Genomic DNA, 21,587 nt, shown 5'->3' with positions numbered 1-21,587 from the left:
ATCTTAAAGGTTTGCAATGTCACTTGCTAGATCTTTAAAGGAACTCAAAACTCTCCAAGCACCATAACCACTCTTATGATTACAGTGTCAGGCGTGCCTTGGGACTGCTCATTGTAGGTAGGCCTGCTGTTTTATAATGGTTGGGCTTATTATGTGGAGTCCGCCGGGTGAGGATCCTTGTCTCCACTGCTGACAATGGAGAGTTGGAAGCTTGTAAACAGTGGCTTTTATTAGCTCTTTTGAGGTATGCCCTGCAGTGCAAGGACAAATTGTCTGAAAATGTGGAGACAGGAAATGTGCCCAGTAGAGATTTGTAAACAGTTTGACTACTTACAGGGGGTGGGAGGGATGTGAGCAGGGCACTTTTGGCACCACAACCACTACAGCAAGGATAGTATTTTTGTGATGTAATTCCAGTAAAATACAAGTTTAGCAGGCTAAGATTGCCACAAGGCATATGTATGTATATGTGTTTGTAGTATCAGTTAGTTAATAACACGTAGCTAAGATACTGTCATCACTGTACTGACCAGGTGCAGGAATGTAAGAACTGGAATTACGCGTCCCTCTCCTTTGTATCAGATGAGCCACGTGGTTAGACCGGATGGATGAGTTTAGACTCTATTCATTAAATAGGTTAAGGGTATGTGTGGGTGTAGTTAATTGTGGGAGGAGCTACAGTGCTATATAAGGAATGTACTCTATGTATTCAGTACTCAGACTTTGCTGTATTTTGGTGACGCTAGTCCCTCTGAGTCCCGATCGGTGATCCAATAAAGAATCTCTTCCTTCCTGAAGAAACCTGTGTCCATCTCTCTGTGCTTGGCTTCCGTCAGTTTCTCCGGTATCATTTGGTGCATTGGCCGGGAAGCTCATCGTTCAACGGTAGCTGAGAGGCAGAGGCGTGAGACGGTCTATCTTTGCCCACGTTCTCTACGGCTGCACCCCTGAACTTCTGCGTGGACCTCCCTTCGTCTCGGCGCCACTGGTCTGTTGTCCAGGAGATCATCGGCCTCTACGTGAGAAGTGCTGGGGTGTCCCCGTCGATGAGTGTGAACTCAGGTTCAGGAACGAGGAGGTAAGATAACTGCTGTTTTAGACGGCAGGACCCGCTAGGGGTATACCGATTGTGCGGTAGGCCCAAAGGGGTTTTTGAATCTGTATCTGCCCCCTCTGTCGGAGGGAAGGAGCGAAGGCGCACCGCTCGATCGAACGCTCTTTAGTCAGACCGTTTGATTTGGTTAGTCAGGCGGGGTCCTGGTGTAAGATAGCCCTAGCCGGACACCGGTGTCTTGTCTAGACTAGCGTTCTAGGGTGTATATTACGTTCGCTAGGTCGGAGGGACCGGGAGACTAAGCGGCGCCTGTGTAAATTCGGTTCGCTAGTTCTCATCCTATCTGGGCTAAGTGGGAAGGCGTGTAAATTTGGAACCCACTAGACTTTTGATAGTACGACTAAGAGGCGCCTGTGTAAATTCGGTTCTCTAGCTCGTTGTATAGTGCGACTAAGAGGCGTCTGTGTAAATTCGGTTCTCTAGCTCGCTATGTATATGTGGTGATTGGGCAGTGTGGCTAACCAAAACGGGTGTATATAGTTTTAGGTAGTCCATTCAAGGTACTGGCCAATAGTTTAGTTGGGAATTGTAAATGTGTTAGCGATTGTTTAGTAGCGTGTATATCTTGTTAGATAGCGCGAGCTCAGCCGTCTAGCGAGAGTGTTAATAGTGTGTTGCTGTATTATAGTGCACGGTACCATAACCCTGTATATTTACTGACATTATATAATAAGTACTAATCATTGTCGTCCATTGCATGTTTAACACCACAACCACTAATAATTGTATTGTGACCTTAACTTGTGCTTTGACCTATGCTAACCGTACTGTAACCGCTATTTGTAAAAGACGATGTTACTGGGGTGTGTTATAGACGGGTAATTCGTATATAGAGAATTATAGCGTGGGTGACTGTGTAGTTACGCCAAAGGGCATAATATTGATTATATAGTGACTGGTGTAGCAGCTGTGTGTGTATGGGAATTCCCTGAGTGTTTATTGTTATTGTGTACGTTTCACTTGGTAACCGTACCACGTGGTGCTGTTGCCAGAGGAAACGGGTGTGACTGTTGAATAGTACGCGTGTATAGTAATCGTTGTCGACGACGTTCCACTGTTAAATATGGGTGCGTCGCAGTCAACGATTCCGGATCCCTTAGGATGTATGGTTAAGAATTTTAAAAAGGGATTCAAAGTTTGTGATTTTGGGGTTAAGATGTCCCCTGTACGTTTGGTCACTTTGTGCACTAGGGAGTGGCCTACTTTGGTTGCGGCATGGCCGCCACGTGGCAGTTTGGATCCAACTCTGGTACAGCGCTTACACGTGGCTGTATCAGGTAGGCCTGAACTTTACGGCCAGTTTCCTTATATTGATTGTTGGAGACAGGCCGTAAATGACTCGCCAAAATGGCTCCGGACATGCCACGAGGAGCAGTGTCGCCTCATGGTAGCTAGGACTTGTTCGTCCACTAGGACTGGTGTTAGGCCCATTTTGGACACGCCCCCTGAGTCCGAGATCCCTTTGCCGCCCCCTTACTTTCCGTTAAGAAGAAGTGACGCAAACGCAGGAAGTCCTGTAACCCTTCCCTCACTACCCTCATCCACTTCCGCTTCCTCCTCCAGTACAGGATCCACCCCCCCTCGTACTAAATCTCCCCTTCCGGAACCAGAACCCACCCCCATTAGAAACGAATATCCTGATTTGGCGCCACTTCAGACTTCCGGTCAAGCTTCATCTAGCTCGGCCCGAAGTGTTCTATTCACTACCTTTTCCCAAAACCAACCTCCCACATCCCCATACCCTATCTCTCCCCGACCGGAACCCATGACTGACGCTTCCCTACGTAGCCCCATCCAAACCCGACAGTTGACTGGTGCCCAACAATTAAAGCACTATCAGATGCCTCTTCGCTTAAATCCCGGGTCAGCTTATATCGATGCCGCAGGTCAAATGGCACACGCTGACCCTGTCTTCGTATATGTCCCTTTCACCACTACCGACCTTTTAAACTGGAAGACCCATAATTCCTCGTATACTGAGAAACCACAAGCCATGACTGATCTGTTCACCTCAATAGTACAGACACATAATCCGACATGGGCTGATTGCCAGCAGTTATTAATGACTTTATTTAACAATGAGGAAAGGACAAGAATAAATCAAGCAGCCATTAAAGCATTAGAGGATAGAGCCCGTGCTTTGAACCAAGCTAATCCAGCAGCATGGGCCGCAACACATTATCCCAACACTGATCCCGATTGGAACGTAAATGGTGCTGATATGGTTCAACTCAGAGCCTATAGAGACGCTATAATTGCTGGCATGAAAGCCGGAGGAAAGAAAGCCATTAACATGTCGAAGACAGTTGAGGTGATCCAGAAAAGCGATGAAGCGCCCAGTGTCTTTTATGACCGATTATTGGAGGCGTACCGCTTGTACACCCCCTTTAATCCGGAAGACGCAGACAATTCCCGAATGGTTAACTCCGCCTTTGTCAGCCAAGCTTACGGAGATATTAAGCGCAAGCTACAAAAGTTAGAAGGGTTTGCAGGTATGTCAATCTCCCAACTAATGGAGGTAGCTAATAAGGTCTATATGAATAGGGAAACAGAAAGCAAGAAAGAGGAGGAGCGCAAGATGCGTAAAAAGGCTGATATGCTAGCGGTAGCGATCGCAGGCATAGATAAACGGGGCCCAGATAGAGGCAATAATAGATGGAGTAGGGAGCCTTTGAGTAGGGATCAGTGTGCGTATTGCAAGGAAGAAGGGCATTGGAGGAACGAATGTCCGCAAAGAGAGCAGTACGAGAGAGACCAACCCAGGGCAGGCTACGGAAACTTTAGAGGCAGAGCGAGAGGTAGAGGAGGTCCCGGAGGGAGTAATGGTTATAGAGGGAGTAATGGGAACAGAGGAAGTGTTAGGGAAGACAGGTATATTCCAGCAGCGCAAAGGTCTCGCGATAGAGAAGGTAGGGACTTTGTAGGATTGGCTGACACGGTCATGGAGGACTATTGATACCGACCAGGCTCCATCCCCCTTGGTCGAGCGGAGCCTATGGTCGATGTATCAATAGGGGGGAAAAGGAGTGCGTTCATGATCGACACTGGTGCTGAACATTCAGTGGTGACTAATCTAGTTGCTCCTCCATCTGGAAGGACTATTACTGTGATAGGAGCAACTGGAAGAAGTGCTGAAAGACCGGTTCTTAAAAGTCGACTCTGTACATTGGGAGGCCACGTAGTAAAACACCAATTCCTTTATATGCCTGAATGTCCAGTCCAATTGCTGGGACGTGATATGCTATCCAAATTACAAGCGCAGATTACGTTCCTACCAGATGGAACAACATCTTTAAAGTTTAATGGACCTTCAGGTATTATGACTTTATCCGTACCAAAGGAAGAAGAGTGGCGACTTTATACAGTGTTGACTAGCCAAAACCCTAGGAGTGATGAGACATTGTTTAACATACCAGGAGTTTGGGCAGAGAACAACCCACCAGGACTGGCCCGCAATATTCCACCAATAAAAATTGAACTGAAACATGGGGTTTATCCAGTGAGCCTAAGACAATATCACATTCCGCAGAAGGCTAAGAAGAACATCCAATCCTATCTGGATAAGTTCATACGGTATGGTATCCTAAAATTCTGTACTTCCCCCTGGAACACCCCATTGCTGCCTGTTCAAAAGCCCGGCACAGATGAGTATCGACCTGTGCAGGACTTAAGAGCAGTCAATGATGCGGTTGTTAGCATACATCCAGTTGTACCCAATCCATATAACCTGCTTGCTTTAATTCCGGGCGGGGCTACTTACTTCACAGTTTTAGACCTCAAAGATGCCTTCTTTTGCCTCCGAATTGCCGCAGAAAGTCAATGTATTTTCGCTTTCCAGTGGGAGAACGCTGTAACGGGCTCAAAACGCCAAATGACTTGGACAAGACTGCCCCAAGGGTTTAAAAATTCACCTACCCTATTTGGTTCAGCCCTAAGTCAAGATCTATTGGATTTCGAGTCCATCCCAGGAGAGTGTGTATTGTTACAATATGTAGATGACTTGTTGATAGCAGCAGTTACAAAAGAAATCTGTCAGCAAGCAACGCACGATCTACTACACATTCTCTGGAAGGCAGGATACAAGGTGTCTAGAAAGAAGGCTCAGTTGTGTTTGCCAACTGTCAAGTATCTAGGATTCCATATCTCTGAAGGTCAAAGAATTATGGGGCCAGAGAGAAAAGAGGCTGTCTGCCAAATACCAATACCCAAGAATAGAAGACAAGTGCGAGAATTCTTGGGGGCAGCAGGCTTCTGTAGGATATGGATTCCCAGCTATGCGATACTGGCAAAACCTCTGTACGCAGCTATCAAAGGTACAGAGCACGACCCCTTCCTATGGACCCAAGAACAGCAAACGGCATTTGAAGATGTGAAGAAGGCTTTGATGAGTGCCCCAGCATTAGGTCTACCTGATCACACACGACCATTCTACCTGTATGTACATGAGCAAAGAAGAATGGCTGTGGGAGTATTGACACAGTACTTGGGATCATGGCAAAGACCTGTTGCCTACATGTCTAAACAATTGGATGCAGTGGCCAGCGGACTTCCACCTTGTCTAAGAGCCGTAGCTGAAGCCGATAAACTCACTCTGGGTCAAGAACTTTATGTACGAGTCCCACATGCAGTACAGACGTTGTTGGATTACAAAGGAAATCATTGGTTTAGTAATAGCCGTATGACCAAGTATCAAGCAATGTTGTGTGAAAACCCAAGAGTGCATTTAGAGACTGTAAACACCTTAAATCCAGCTACCCTTTTGCCACAACCTACTGAAAGTCAACATGATTGTTTGGAAGTAATGGATGAAGTATTCTCAAGTAGACCGGATCTTCGTGATTTTCCCATCCAGAACCCCGATGTTCAATATTACACCGACGGCAGTAGTTATGTGAAAGAAGGGATCCGCTATGCAGGATATGCAGTAACAACCATAGACAAGGTGATAGAAGCTCGGCCACTGGCGAAAGGAACATCAGCACAAAAGGCAGAATTAATAGCACTAACACGAGCGTTACAATTGGCTGAAGGTTTAAGAGTAAATATCTATACGGACTCTAAGTATGCGTTTTTAACCACTCATGCCCACGGAGCTTTGTATAAAGAAAGAGGACTACTGAATTCAGAGGGCAAAGAAATCAAGTACGCAGCTGAAATCCTACAACTATTGGAAGCAGTGTGGGAGCCGAAAGAAGTCGGTATTATTCATTGTCGAGCACATCTGAGAGGTGATGGTGATGTAACCAAGGGAAATCGGATGGCAGATAGTGCAGCTAAGCGTGCTGCTGAATCAGGAAGACAGGAGTATGTAGGGCATATAGCTGCTCTTATACCAACTCCACTGTCCCAATGGACTCCAGTTTATACAGCTCAAGAAGAGGAGTGGTTAAAGACTGAACCGGGAAAGTATCTGGAGAACAAGTGGTATCAGCTAGAAGATGGAAGAATAGTTATACCAGCATCGCTAGCGGTAGAAATTGTCCAAAATTATCACAACGGGACACATTCTGGGAGAGACAGTACTGAAGAATCTCTTAGAAAACATTTCTACATACCAAGATTGTCCAACTTGACTCAGGCCATTGTACGCAGATGTGTAACGTGTGCTAAGAATAATGCAAGACAAGGACCAGTAAAGCCACCAGGAGTTCAGTTTATGGGGGGACTCCCCATGTCCGATCTACAAATAGACTTTACAGTGATGCCTAAATCGGGTGGACATCGTTACCTGCTGGTAATTGTGTGCACCTATTCAGGCTGGGTAGAAGCATGTCCTACTCGTACAGAGAAAGCAGGAGAAGTTGTGAGATTCCTGCTACGAGAAATAATACCCCGATATGGACTACCCTGTTCTATAGGATCGGACAATGGTCCAGCTTTTGTTCACCAGTGCCTACAACAACTGACTCATATGCTTGGTATAAAGTGGAGGCTTCATACTGCATATAGACCCCAGAGTTCTGGTAAGGTAGAGAGAATGAATAGAACTATAAAGAACCAGTTGGCTAAAATGTGTCAGGAAACCCAACTTAAGTGGAACGTTCTCTTACCTATAGCCTTATTGCGAATCCGCAGTACCCCTACCAGAAGGATGGGCCTCTCTCCTTTTGAAATCATGTATGGGCGACCACCTCCCGTACTTGGTAACTTAAGGGGGGACTTGAGTCAGTTGGGAGAAGGAATTACCCGGCAGCAGGTTGTAGAGTTGGGTAAGACTATGGAGGAGGTACAGAAATGGGTACAAGATAGATTACCTGTGAATATTTATCCCCCTGTTCATAGTTATCATCCAGGAGATCAAGTGTGGATTAAAGAGTGGAATAATGTACCGTTAGGGCCCAAGTGGAGAGGTCCTTATGTTGTTCTTTTGTCTACCCCTACAGCAATAAAAGTAGCAGAAGTGACTCCGTGGATACATCACTCCAGGGTTAAACCAGCAGCAGTCGATTCTTGGCAAGTTACAGCAGATCCAGAGAATCCCTGCAAGATCCGGTTAAAACGCACTACTCAGTCGGAGTAACGAGGAATTATTGTGGATTACAAATTTTATTGTTACAGGTGTGAGTGAGAAGGCCATAATAAAGCCTGTCCGCTTACCATCACATAGTGTATAAGCCAGGAAAGTCTCGAAGGGACACCTGTGAAGATGAGCAGAACTCCATTCCCTGCAGCCCTCACATCCTGGAAGCTGAGGTTCCATCGCACGGACGAAGACTGAGGATGACGGCGAAAGATGTGCTTTTGATTGTGTTTATTTACATGTGTTTTTATATTCAGGAAGGTAGAGGTACCGACACTCCTAGCTGTGAGGTATGCATTAAGACTACGAGAACAGGTAACCATATTTCCCAAACCCTAATTTGGCATTCACAATACGAGTGTAAAGGAGATGTATCGAGATGTAGATACTTAAATATAGATTATAGTGTGTGCCATTTAGGAGTAGGAGAACCTAAGTGCTTCAGTCCGGAGTATCAACCTCGTACAATCTGGTTGACTCTCAGGAATGGAGATCCTCAGGGGACCCTAATTAATAAAACGGTGTTAGAATCCGTACATTCTTCGGGTGTTCTGCTATTTGATGCGTGTAAAGCGATATCGAGTGGTAGAAAGCCGTGGAATGTATGTGGGGATCTTAGATGGGAGAGGACGTATGGGTCTAACGATAAATATATTTGTCCCAGTAGCAAAAATAAATATGTAAGTCCTAGATGCCCAAATAGAGATTATAACTTTTGCCCATATTGGTCTTGTGTGGGGTGGGCAACTTGGGGACAGACAGTAGACAAAGACATGATAGTGACTAAGTTGCCGACTAGCCCTTATTGTAAGTCTATGGAATGCAACCCAGTCCATATACTCATTAATAACCCCGACAAGTTCTTAGATAAGTATGGAAATTTATTTGGGTTTCAAATATACGGGACGGGTTTAGATCCTGGGACATTATTGTTTATAGGAATAGAGACTGATACGGTATCCTCCCAGACTCATCAAGTATACCATTCCTTTTACGAAGAGATGAGTATAGATAATAAGATCCCCCATAATGCTAAAAACCTGTTCATCGATTTAGCTGAAAGTATTGCCGGTAGTCTTAATGTTACCAACTGCTATGTGTGTGGAGGTACTAACATGGGAGACCAATGGCCTTGGGAAGCAAAGGAGGTAATGTCCGGTTCTGAGGCAGTTGACCAATTAATATCTACACAAGCCGATTATCATATGAGTGTTAGAGGTAAATCTGAGTGGAGATTAAAGACCTCCATCATAGGTTATGTTTGCATAGCAAGGAAAGGAATAATGTATAATACTTCTGTAGGAGAATTAACTTGTCTAGGGCAAAAAGCTTATGATGATGATACAAAGAATACAACTTGGTGGTCGGCTTCAAATGTCTCAGAACCATCTAACCCGTTTGCTAGATATGCCAATTTAAAGGATGTGTGGTTTGATCTATCCATCACATCTACTTGGAGAGCCCCAGCAAATTTGTACTGGATCTGTGGTAAGAAAGCCTATTCGGAGCTGCCACAGGACTGGGAAGGGGCATGTGTGTTGGGTATGCTCAAACCATCCTTCTTCTTGTTACCGATTGAAACAGGTGAGACTTTAGGTGTTAAAGTGTATGATGTGAATCATAGGAAGAAAAGGGGACCCATAGAGATAGGCGCCTGGGAAGATGATGAATGGCCTCCCCAGCGTATTATAGATTACTATGGGCCAGCCACGTGGGCTGAGGATGGTACCTTTGGTTATAGAACCCCTATTTATATGCTCAACCGTATTATAAGATTACAGGCGGTGGTTGAGATTATCACAAATGAGACATCACAAGCACTCAATCTTCTAGCGAAGCATAACACCAGGATGAGGACAGCAGTCTACCAAAATAGATTAGCCTTGGATTACCTTTTGGCAGTAGAGGGAGGTGTATGTGGGAAGTTTAACCTAAGTAATTGCTGTCTTCAAATAGATGACGAAGGGCAAGCAATAGCTGAGCTTACTAGCCATATGGTTAAACTAGCGCATGTGCCTACTCAGGTATGGAAAGGGTACAATCCAAGTAGTTGGTTTGGTAGCTGGTATGAGTGGTTTGGAGGGCTTAAGGCAGTGGTAGGTGGAGTCCTACTGATTTTACTGTTGTGTCTACTCCTACCGTGTCTTATACCCTTAGTAGTTAGGTCTGTGCAAAGCCTGATAGGAAGTATAGCAGAGAGGAAGGCTGCTGCACAGATAATGGCGATATATAAGTATAAGGCTCTAGATCAGGGAGAACCAATGCAAGAAGATGAATGTTGAAGATTCACATCATAAGATAAGTCTGGTCTGGTTCATGGTAACCTGAGGTATATGCAAACCAAGGTTAAGTGATGCCTCAAGTAATTGTGAAATATCAGAGGCATCAAAGGGGGGAATGTGATGTAATTCCAGTAAAATACAAGTTTAGCAGGCTAAGATTGCCACAAGGCATATGTATGTATATGTGTTTGTAGTATCAGTTAGTTAATAACACGTAGCTAAGATACTGTCATCACTGTACTGACCAGGTGCAGGAATGTAAGAACTGGAATTACGCGTCCCTCTCCTTTGTATCAGATGAGCCACGTGGTTAGACCGGATGGATGAGTTTAGACTCTATTCATTAAATAGGTTAAGGGTATGTGTGGGTGTAGTTAATTGTGGGAGGAGCTACAGTGCTATATAAGGAATGTACTCTATGTATTCAGTACTCAGACTTTGCTGTATTTTGGTGACGCTAGTCCCTCTGAGTCCCGATCGGTGATCCAATAAAGAATCTCTTCCTTCCTGAAGAAACCTGTGTCCATCTCTCTGTGCTTGGCTTCCGTCAGTTTCTCCGGTATCATTTTCAGTCAAAAAACAGTATTATATAAAACATTTAGTTTCACTGAAGAACCAAACTGCTCTTATTTTTGCAGAGGGGCAGATATCACGTGATGTGAGGGCCCCATTAAGACTCGGACTGCCAGTGATAACATTCAAAATTGGTATGCTAATGTGCTTTGGCTACAACATATCAGCGCAATCTTGGAAGCACTATGGAGCCAAGAAAGTATCACACTGCCTGTAATCGATTTCACAGTTTACGGTCAGATGGCTCCAATATAGGTCTGGCCCCATAACTACAGCATATTGATATATATTTTTTTCTATATGATATAATTTTGAGTGTTTTAATAACTTGAAAAAAAAAAAGTTTATCCAAAAATATGTAATTTCAAAATCTTATTCAAAATAACTATAATCGAGGCCCTTATTATAAAAAAAATATCAGTGAAAATATTTTTTTTAAAAAATAAAAATTTAGGACAAAAAAAAAAAAAAGTTCAAACATTTGGTTTCTCCCCTACAAATTAAGATATATAAATATATGCCAAGGATTGATTGGCAGGGTACAACGGGAGAACCCTCCTATGGGCAAATTTCCTGCTCTCCAGCATAGAAAATGCAGAGCAGGTGCACAGCACAATAACCCTACAGCAAGTACATTTTGCATTTGTTGGGAGTACATAGAAACGAGTGACTGACTGCGTACTGACTGGCAATGAAGCATTATAGGGAAGGAATATATTTATATATATACACTTCTAGGCCGGTGAGATAGCTCAGTGGGCTTATGCTTCATCCGTAGGGTTGACTCAGCCCTTCATCCTTCCGAGGTAGATAAAATGAGTAGCAACCCCTGGATGTTGGGCTATGGTAACATCCCCAGAATGTACCTTTCCTGGGTAAATACTTTATTACTACTATTACTATTGTGGAAAGCAAAGCCAACAGCATTGCAGTAAGCAAGACAAAAACAGAATCTTTAGGTATGTTATTGTATCGGCTTATCACTCAAAATCTCGAAAGGAGTTAATGATTAAGTTAATAGCTCCTAAAGCACTTAAATACTTCATATATCATTATCATATTCTCATTTTTTTTAGGAAGTGTTATCCATTAGAGTGGGTATGTCTGTGTCAATACAGGGTCATTTAACTTGACCTCTAGCATCCTACTCTGTCAACAAAAGATTCTAGATTTTGTCAAATTGAGTAAATGGGAAGATCTGTATTAGTTGACATTTAAAAGCATATGTACAAGATCTACCACCCCACCTCTCTTCCAATATATATTAAAAAATATATATATAAAAAAAAAAGGGAATGTTTTGCAAACATTGAAATAAAAATGTAGAGCGGGAGTACTCTTACAGCTTAACAGGGTTATTCACTAAAGTCAGAACTCCAAACAAATTTAAAATTCAAAGCCAAAAATAGCTGAATTGCAAAAAAGTCAGCTATGCATCTTGTTTGGCTACTTTGGCTTGAAATCTTAACCTCCCTGGCGGTATGATTATATCAGGAATTTTGTACCAAAAGCGGTACCATTTTTTTGCATTTGAATTACCCGCCCAGTTCCGCCTCCATGTCAGGCATGTCAATCAAATTTTAATTAATCAAATCACATAATTACGTTAAAAGATTATTTAAATATACATGTAGAATTTTAATATATATGCATTTATAGGTATTTAAATTCTACGTGTATACTAATGTAATTTTTTATGTAATTATATGTATATATATATATATATATATATATATATATATATATATATATATATATATATATATATATAGATATATATAGAATGTAATTCTAAGTGTATTTTGTTACCGATATATATATATATATATTAATAACAAAATACAGTTAGAATGAAATTACATATGCATATATAATTTATATTAAATTTTGTTTCAATATTTTATTATTTTATTTATTATTTTAATTATACGTATTTATATATAATATATATATATGTACATCTATTAGATATATATATATATATATATATTATATATACATATTATATATATGTAACATCATTCTAAGTGTATTTTAATATTAATATATATACTTATATTAATATTAAAATACACTTTGTATGACGTTACACATATATATATATATATATATATATATATATATATATATATATATAAAAATATATTTAATTTATTTTTACACTTGTCTTTTATTTTTTTTATACTTCCCACCAGCAGGGGGACTGTCTGATATTTCAAACAGTCCCCCTGCTGGCAGATCCACAGCCAGCTATAGAGGGCCATGTGATCGCTCTTTGAGAGCGATCACATGGCCCCCGGGGGCCTGATTTGCCGTGGGAGGGCTGCCTGGGCTGTGAGGCAGTCCTCCCGAGCGGATCGCGGCGGAGGTAAGTACATCTTATCTACCCAGAGCGTGACTCGGGGTTACCGCTTCTGGCAGCGAAAATTAACCCCGAGTCACGCTCGGGAATACCGCTAGGGAGGTTAAAGAGATCCTATAGTGCCAGAAAACCAAAAGCAGTTTTCCTGGCACTATAGGTTCAATAGAGCCCCCCCCCTCCCTCCCCCGTTTTCTTGCAACCCTCCTCCCTCAGCGCTGAAGGCGTTAAAACCCCTTCAGCCACTTATCTGAAGCCAGCGTCGATGTCCCTCAGCGCTGGATCAGGCTCCGCCCATGCTCCTCCCACGCTGACGTCATTCAATTCTTTCCTATGGGGAAAATCTGACGCTGGAGGTCCTCATGCAGAGCAAGAGGATGTCCAGCGTCAAATAATAGACCAAAGGTCCGTTTTCTGTTGGAAAGCCACTGAGGGCAGACTTAGAGCTGTAATGTAAACATTGCAGTTGTACAATGTTTTACATTGCAGCACTAAGTGAAATAAGGACACGGCATCCAGACAACTTTAATTAGCTGATGTGTTCTGGGTGCCTACAGTGTCCCTTTAAATATTCTTTCAACTCACTTGGAATTCTCACTTTAGTGCGTAATCCTGTTTAAGTCATTTTGTTATATTGAGAACATAAAATGCAGTGTGCGTTAATGTACAATAGCACAGCCTATTACTTCTGGGGGGCGGATATTTGCCATCCCCCCTCTCCACATCCCCAGGCCTTCCCATCTCTAAAAAACAAACAAACAAAAAAAAAAATTGTAGAGAAAATTCTAAGATAAGATATGCAAGACACAAATTCTAAGGAAAAATGTAAAATAGTTTACTTAATAGCAGTAATGTGTGTGAGATAAGCCTCTGAGATTAATAATTACCATTAGCACTTACTAATTGACATTGAGTCAAATGCAATCCTAATTATTATTTGCTGTGGATACTATTACCAGTAGATACCAACAACCAGGTATTTATAGGATGGCTGTAAACCAACTGGTTTTACATATATTTATTTTGGGCTTCAATAGGCGAATTTAGAAATTCCAAAAATTCTGAAAGTGAAATTGAATTGCAAAATTTAAGAGGGAGATTTAGAAATAGATTGTTTTGAGTAGAGAGGTCAGAAGGAAGCAATATTATGATACATTGCTCATGGGAATTCTTTCTTTTACAGGACATGAGAACATTCCCTGGAATCACAATCAAACTAGTATAAGGACCAGTGTTGACAAGAATGACAAATACAATAGGATCAACACTGTGTAGATAGATACATGCTCAAAGCAAAACTCACCCATAGAAATCCTATTGGGAAAATTAACTTTCCACAAACACCGGTTGTGTAGATGTTTTTAGGCCACATACAAGCAGTTGTGTTTTTCTACATTTTATTATTTGTACATTACCACCTGAGGTGGAATTACACCTCCAGCAGAAGGGTTAATTTCTGTATGCGCAGCATTTCAAACCAAAACACTGCACATACAGACTCTAGGCACCATAACCACCTTAAAATCACTGAGGTGGTCATGGTGCTTAGAGTAACCCGTTAAGTACAAAACAAGCAAACAAGCCCAAGAGGAGGTAGCTCTTTCTATTAGAGTAACTGGTAAAACATTTATAAAACATTAAAAAGGACCACTATAGTGCCATGAAAACAAACTCATTTTCCTGGCCCTATAGGGCACTTTAGGTCCCCCCCACCCTCAGGGTCCCACTCCCACTGGGCTTAAAGGGGCTAAAGGCGTTAAACACTTACCTTTCTCCAGCGCTGAGCTTCTGCAAGAGCCGCGCGCGCAATCAGTCCATAGGAAAGTATTTCTCACGGACGTCAGCGTCTTCTCACTGTGATTTTCATAGTGAGAAGAGGGGAAGCGCGTCTAGCGGCTGTCAGTAAGACAGCCTCTAGAGGCTGGATTAATCCTAGTGTAAACATTGTAAACAGTGAATCAATGCTTTCCTACGTGGGAAAAAAATCTGATGCTGACGTCCTCATGTAGAGTGTGAGCATATACAGTGTCAGATACCAGACCAAAGGTCGTTTTCAATCCAGGAAGCCCTCTAGTGGCTATCTGGTAGACAGCCACTGAGGGCAGTCTACCAGACTCTGGAACTGTAATGTTTAACATTGCAGTACTAGGTGCAAAAGGGACACTGCACCCAGACCACTTCAATGAACTGAAGTGGTCTGGGTGCCTACAGTGCCCCTTTAACTAAATCAATGAAGAAATAATTAAATATGACAAAACAAAAATAAATTTATTTTGTGCACCGACAACAGAGCACTGTATCACAACTTGTGATAGTGGGTAAATGTTTTACTGCAACGCTAGGGAGTACTCTGTTAAGGTCCTTTCATTAACTGCTTTAACTAAAAGGGCTTCCAGTGCCTAAACTTTATGCCATAAAGGAATGCATGACAGCCTCACTTCAGATCCCTCTGTTATGCTTTCAAATTAACTCAGTGGGGCTCCAAGCAGGGAATCAAATGGCATGCCTCTTTTGCATTTTCAAAAACGAATGCTATTCCCCAACAACCCACCCCCACATCTTGTGCATTTTTTCTTTTACCTTGTATATATTAAACAAAAACTAAAAACCTATCAGACAAAAGAATGGGTTTCACAGATGAAGTTGAACTTTAGTCTTTTTTCAACCTAGACACCTATGTAACAAATGGGGGCATATTACAAAAAACTCCATACACTTAAAAAGACCACTATAGGCACCGAGACCACTTCAGCTCCATGAAGTGGTTTGGGTGCCAGGTCCCCCAAGTTTAAACCCTGCAGCTGAAACATGGCCGTTTAGGAGAAAAAGCAATGTTTGCACAAGGGTTAATCCAGCCTCTAGTGGCTGTCTCCCTGACAGCCAATAGAGGCCGCTTCACACGGAGTAAAAATCGCATTTATTTGACACTGGAGGTCATTGAGGATCCCCATAGGAATAATGAGTAATGCTTCCCTGTGGGCGGGTTTGAATGCGCGCGCCTCTGGCCGCGTATGCACATCTGATGTTGATGGAGGAGGAGAGGTCACCAGTGCCGAGGAAGCCCGGCGCTGGATTAAGGTAAGCAAATAAATGGTTAACCAGTTATTCGCCACAGAACTGGGCCCTTGTCACCATTAAAGGTTACTAGAGCTCTATAGCGTTAAGAATACATATTTTATATTCCTAACGCTATAGTGTTCCTTTAACCCCTTAAGGACACATGACATGTGTGACATGTCATGATTCCCTTTTATTCCAGAAGTGTGGTCCTTAAGGGGTTAAAGTAAAAACACTGAATGAGCTGTGATTGCCAATAAATGGAAAGGGTAAGCCAGCAACAGGTTAAGAAAGATATTTTTCATTTATCTACACGTGAATGCTGCACTATTCCATCCCATAGAAAACGTTAACAATAACATTTCCAATACCTCAAAACAGCCGTCTCTAGTTTACTTCTCTGATCTTTCAGCGGATTTATTTGAACATACACAAAAGAACATTTCTTGGAACTCATTCCTCCCACACAAACCATTTAACGCTCCTTTTCCCTTTATCTGATCACCATAACCAATCTTTATTTTCACCAACCAAACTGGAACTACCTGTCTCTTGCCCTCTCCTAAAGGGCAGCACTACTCTCTCCTATAGCTCTGCTTCACTCCCACCTTATTTGATTGCTATTTTCGATCCCATTGTGTTTTACACCCCACCTCCTATAGACGGTAAGCTCGTTTGAGCAGGGTCCTCTTCAACCTATTGTTCCTGTAAGTTTTCGTGTAATTGTCCTGTTTACAGTTAAATCCCTCTCATAATATTGTAAAGCGCCAAGGAATCTGTTGGCGGTATATAAATGGTAATAACAACAACTGCATTCTCTTGCACGTATAGGAATGGCCTTCATAAACTCATAGGCAGATGCAAACTTCTTCAACCTTTCTAACTATGGCAAAAATATTTTACAACAGTCTTTTCAGCCACAGGTAAAAACCCATCTCTTACACCATTTGCTATTCCAGATGATCACAACAGACCTAACTTAAAAGATCAAGAGAGTACTATCAGTAAATAATACTCCTGTACTGCATAGCCTCTGTTGATGAAGTAAAAATCATAAGAATATTTAATTTACAAAAAAGTAGATTTCAAAAGTGACTTCTAAAGATGAATACATTGAAATCTCTCCCTTTTTGTGTCTTGTTACTTATAGTAAGACAGCAGGAAAGAACTACAAATGTTGGACTGTCCAACGTAACTTGGGCTACTGGGAGACCTGCAATTTTTAATTGTGCATTTCCTACCAAAACACAGCATGATTTTACATACAGAAAGTAAGATTTATTCTATACATTGGACAAGACAGTGTATAGGCCTGCATTTATCAAGGTAAGGCAGGCGCGATACTGGGGCAAAATTAGCCATTTTGTTGTTGTTTTTTTCCTCAGTAATTTAGCACTTTGTATAGAACTGTATTTCTCTTGACAAATATGGCCAGCCTCTGTGCAAACGGTAAAATAATAAAAAAAATTACAAAAAAAAAACATGGTCAAAGCAAAGCGGTAACATAGCATCTGCCACACAGATGGTATTGTGGGAGACTATACAGATTAGTATGGGGTGTGGTCACTACAGAGATAGAGGAAAGGTTACAAAAATCAAAACAAAAACTATGAACTCTGCGCTGTTAACCTATGGCTCGAATCCAAACACAGAAACCAACTCTGACCTTTTAGATGCTAAATAAGATTGATCTGAAGAACCAAAAGAAAATTATATTTTTCAATTTTCCCCTTTGTCAATGCCAAAACATTGAAGGACATTTTGGCACGCTTGATTCTATTTGGTCCTTCTAATAAACTATATGTAGTATTCCTGTGCACACTTGGCATCTAGTTGCGTTGCCTTTGGGTCTTTATTTTCTGTACTTAGTTTGGGGTGTGGCTGAAGTGCATACAGTGCAGTGGCCATATTGGAGGGGGAGTAACCTTTATTAATGGTTCCATGTTTTCATCTATATATTCAGTGGTGATTTTACTACTACAAAACACCAATTAAATTGTGATACCTAATCTAAAGCTGTTCTTGTAATCCACGGTTTATGGATGATAGATCCAGTTGACCATTAAATAGGATAAATCAGCTCTTGGCATGATGATGTACAATAACCCATATATTTGTTTTGCAGGTCGAAATACTGTAATGTTAAAAAAAAAAAAAAAAAAAAAAAAAAAAAAAATTGGTTTGGGTGGTGTGGATTCCCATTAATTAAGTTGCATGTTCAAGCAAATATTCACATACAAACTGCTTGGGATTCTGCCAATTTATAGTCACAAAAAAAATAAAAAAAAAATTAAACACAATGGATGTGTAGTCACGCAACCTCTAGGCAAAGCAAATTTCTAGAGAGCATAAGATTATAGGCTAATGGAGTATAGGAATTCAGTTAGGATTGATAGATTTCATATTTTAGACAAACAGACCATGGTCTCAAAAATGTGATAATGCACAGTATGACATCACATTGTGTAATACAGGAAAATAACTCAGTGCAACTGTATCAGGGAGGGAGTGGGAATGTAGCAACCACCAATACACAGTGAGATATGTCATCTTGTAGTGTCCTAGAATCTGGACCCAATTTATTCACCCTTCATTACTTACGCCAGCCTTATAACGGTGCGACTTCAATTACTTATCCAGTGATTGCTATTAGCGCAGCTGCCGCTAGACAACTAATTACAACTTGTAATGTTAACACCATAACCTTGTCTTCCCACATCCATCACAATTAGTTATTCACTAAAAAGTGTGAACTGGAAGAAATTCAAGTTCATTTTAAAGTTTTACGCCAAAATAAGAACATGGCGTACTTGGATTTTAATTTTCTACTTTAGCCTAAAATCTGGAATGCAGTTAGATTATACAAGGAACAATTTAATGAAAAATTAACCGACCCTCACAGTTTGATGTGGACAAAAGATACAGAAATGCAAGACATATATACGCACAGAACTTTTAAAATATCGATAAATACTACCAAACACTATTCACAGCTTAGCAGTTAACTAGCAAATGCAGCATTTTTTTTTTTGTAATTCATTGCTATTATGAAATACCCCCACCTCCTATCCAAGTACCTATAATATCAAAACACTTTGTTTCAGATAACACTGAAAGTCAAAAACAAAAGGTGGCACCAGCAGTACCCCCTGGTCAGTGGTCACATGAGAAATACCTCATAAGAAAACTATAGTATGCAAAAATTAGTCTAGCAAAGATTTATCAATAACAAATATAATTCAATAAAAACAAAAACTACTGCATGTGTGTATTAACAAGAGATTTCGTCCAAAACTATAAAAATGGGACACATTTTAAATAAATAAAAATATATCAAACAAACCTACCTGTGCCTGGTCTTACAATAAGAAGGAGTGGTGTTTATAAACTTTCCTTGAATCTAGTGTCGTTAGTAATGTGAGGGTCTGGAAACAATCAGTCCATTCACCATGTGAGTCCCTTAATTAGTCCCGTCCCATCCCCCTTCACCCCCAACACTCACCAATCCCTCCCCCCCTCTTTATTTCCCAATAATAAGCAATACAGGATCACAAACACAGCCAGTGATGCAGCTTGTAGTCAATACACAACATGGTATATTGTTATGAATGCAAATAGACAATCGAAACTAAGATATATATATATATATTTTTTTTTTTTGCAAATAGCTAACAGGTAAAGTAACCAGCCTCAAACCTCCCCAGCCCTGGCGTCTGTACATACGGAGATACTGTAACACGTAGAGAGAATCAAATCACTCACCTATAACCCGTGTGACTAGGAGACAATGTCTGTTTATCAGAGCTGGGAGCAGACTATTACTAGAGAGAGGGCGGGAGGTGCTAGTTACCAAGACGTCACCCGGGGAGATGAATCTAGGAGGAGGAGAGAGGAGGCAGATATATATGGAATTAGAAAATAGCTTGTAAAGGGGGATGGTCAGGAGATAAGGAAGGGTGAAGGGCTAGTGGAAGGCAGCTATGGTTTCTAAATCACTATTTTCAACTATATATATATATATATATTCTTTTTTAGCTAAAGTAGGCTAGTTTGCAAAAAAAAAGGACCCAGTTTTAAGACAAAAATGGGTATTTAGAGCAATTTATTATTTTTTATTTTTTTTTGCATTTTCTTGTAACTCAGCCAAATTCACTGTTTACTAAAAAGAATGGAAAACATGGAGTAGTTTCATCATGATAAATGGTAACAGAGGAAGGTGACATAATAAAAGCGTGGAAGAGAGAATGGCCTGGTAATGGGAGGGGTTAAAGTATTGTTTACATTACAGGATGTCTGTCATGCTTTTGTGCAATAGTGAGAATATGGAGAGCAAAAAAATATCCTTAAAGTGAACTGTGCTTCAGCAAAATGTGAATTTGACAGTGTTACAGTCTGTTTAGGCATATGTTTAAGTTGGTCATATAGAGGTGTTTTTTTTTTTTTTGCCCTAACTGATAGCTAACTAAAAGCTTGTGTACGTGTTTTTTTTTTTAAATTACAAGGCAGATTAAAATTATTTTGAATATATATCGACCTTTTTGGCGCTATATAAATAATAATAACCCATAAAAGGGGTAAACCTGCTCATCAGAAAGGTGGTATGTTGGTTTAGAGTGAATGCATGCCAGACTAACCCTACCCAGCCCCTCTCACGGCTGCAAATGAACAGAGTGCTTTTGAAACCCTCTGTCTATGGGTTCAGTGCCCTGAAGGCACTTTGTGTTGCTCAAGCTCATCTGATTACTGAGTACTTGATCTCTCACCAAATGTTGTCTAGATAAACAAAATTTGGTAAAAAATTATCAGATTCCGACCATGTTGGTAATTATCACATTTACTAACGCCAAATCAGTTAAAAATTCAGTCCATACAACGGAATCTGAACCATCATGTTGGATGCCATTAGTACCAGCTTTTAAATCAGTTTTGTTTTGTTTGTTTTTTGCTTGACAATCCTACATAAAGTATAGGAACCAGAGAGATTTACAATGCATTGATTCTAACGAAATTACAGATTAAAAGCATTCAGTACAATAGTAATTATTATTCATTAGCATTTTGGCAAGTGATTTATAAAAGTCTGGACTTTTGTCCCGCTGGCATCACTAACCTCCTAGTCAGAAAATAGTTTTAAAAACAAACATCAGCAGCATGAAGTGTACGTTGTTAGTCAGAACTTGCTAACCAGGTGCCACAAACAAGTAAAATTAAAAAGTCAATATCACCCCCATCTTACTGTAGGGGGGAATATTTTCTTGGCTGCTGCCCAGGAGTAGTGGTAGTTTTGTGTGTTTCTATTTGCTTTTGTATTACACAGCCATGTTACCATGTTTTTGGTTTATTTTCGGGGATATTTTCTACCTTATGCCCCCCACTCGCCATGCTGCAGATAGGGACAAATCGACCAAAATTAACTGACATGTCTGATTACATATCGCTCTGTCTGTATGAATACCTAATATTAATTGCTCATATTTGGTAGAGTGCTCTGGCTAAGAACACTATGTTAGAACCACTAAAAAAATAGAACTTATGAAGACTGGATATCATAGCATAGGTGCAAAGACACCTTGAGTGCCGTGCATGGCACACGTGCCATAGGTTGCCTACCCCAGTCCTAGAGATTCCCCATACATTTATAGCATGCCCCTCCAGCTGTTTAAAATTCTCACTCAATTTCCT

The 21,587-nt window shown here is 41.0% G+C and overlaps 1 protein-coding gene across 2 annotated transcripts in view; it reads right to left on the bottom strand.

Moving 5' to 3' along the window:
* The window catches only part of LOC134586729 (phospholipid scramblase 2-like), a 48,768-nt gene extending 29,012 nt beyond the window's left edge, over positions 1 to 19,756 (bottom strand). The window contains exon 1 of one of the 2 annotated variants that reach the window (XM_063442487.1): positions 19,668 to 19,756. The gene's annotated coding sequence lies outside the window, so the exon portion shown is untranslated. Of the gene's footprint in view, positions 1 to 19,252; positions 19,332 to 19,667 lie in introns of those variants that run through there. The other variant, XM_063442488.1, reaches the window with a different exon arrangement.
* Positions 19,757 to 21,587: the final 1,831 nt, after the last annotated feature.

The sequence above is a fragment of the Pelobates fuscus genome, chromosome 2 (assembly GCF_036172605.1).
Source record: "Pelobates fuscus isolate aPelFus1 chromosome 2, aPelFus1.pri, whole genome shotgun sequence".
Lineage (NCBI taxonomy): Eukaryota > Metazoa > Chordata > Amphibia > Anura > Pelobatidae > Pelobates > Pelobates fuscus.
This window is presented reverse-complemented; position numbering and strand designations above follow the sequence as displayed.